General features: G+C 35.2%; 1 protein-coding gene across 10 annotated transcripts in view; it reads left to right on the top strand.

The window, feature by feature from the left end:
• Positions 1 to 1,073, top strand: part of LOC109371551 (KDEL motif-containing protein 2) — a 109,722-nt gene that overhangs the window by 71,380 nt on the left and 37,269 nt on the right. The gene's annotated exons all lie outside the window — the stretch shown is intronic.

Below are 1,073 nucleotides of genomic sequence, written 5' to 3'. Positions count from 1 at the left end.
CACCTAAATGCACTGTGATGAAATCTAATTGTTGTTAATTAACCTTGTATTATAGATAACAATAAAGACTGAAAAAGATTCCAAAAGTACTGCATGCACATGGATGTTATTATTATATAAGCATAGCTCCCCCTTTACATAGGTTATTCTGTATCAAAATAAGCCTGGCCATTTGGCAAGTGAACTCTAAAGTCACTCACCAGCTTCAGCCTGAGGAGCTAAATTCAATTTGTAGAGGCAATGACATCACCTTGGCCCTATAGTTGGGACGAGTGGGGTGGTCATGAGAGATACCCAGCTGGACAGTCAACCTAGAGACTCCTTTTAGTAAGGTGGTTCCTGGCAGAGAACTTGCTTCAGAGAAAAGACCCAAAGGAAAATCTCTGTTTCAAGACAAAGGTTTTGCTAGCAGAATAGAGCTACTGTTTATGAAATGGAAAAAAAAAAATGACTTGACTTCTGAAAATAAAGAGGAGAAGCAGAACAGGAACTTTTTTTTTACCTCAAGAGTAGACAGTAAAACAGCATCGTTAATTTGGGATCCTAAGTGACTTTGAATAATTTAAAATCTTACTGTGGGGATGTTAAGAGTGGTTACCTCTGGGGAGGATTCCAGGTGATTTTATCTCTTTTGTTATACTTTCCTGTATGTTTTACTATAATGACATATTGTTTTTGTAGTAAGCAAAGGAAAGAGAAACTATGAACAACTTAAAAGAGAAAACAGAAATCAAAAAGATTTTATTATAATTAGTTTTAAAAGGTACATTAAATACATAGTTTTGTTTTTTTTATTTTTGGTTTGATTTTTTTGCCCCACCTTATAGTTTGGCATTGCTTGATTATTTCATTTGTGGATAAGTGGAACAAATTTCTTCAGAGACTGGAGATAAATATCTCTTCATTAAAGCATTGACAGGATGATTCACTGAAAAAGTCCTTAGTTAGAGATCCTTAGTGCTCAAGATTAGTTCTTCTGCTGGCTGTGCAAACTTAATAGCAACAGCTCACAAATAAAATAGGGTTGGAAAATTCTAAAACAGGTCAGAAACTCCGTCAGCACCTGTGCTAAC

Source organism: Hipposideros armiger, unplaced genomic scaffold, assembly GCF_001890085.2.
Source record: "Hipposideros armiger isolate ML-2016 unplaced genomic scaffold, ASM189008v1 scaffold_580, whole genome shotgun sequence".
NCBI classification, from domain to species: domain Eukaryota; kingdom Metazoa; phylum Chordata; class Mammalia; order Chiroptera; family Hipposideridae; genus Hipposideros; species Hipposideros armiger.
The sequence above is the reverse complement of the archived record's forward strand: the minus strand, read 5'-3'. Positions and strand labels throughout refer to the sequence as shown.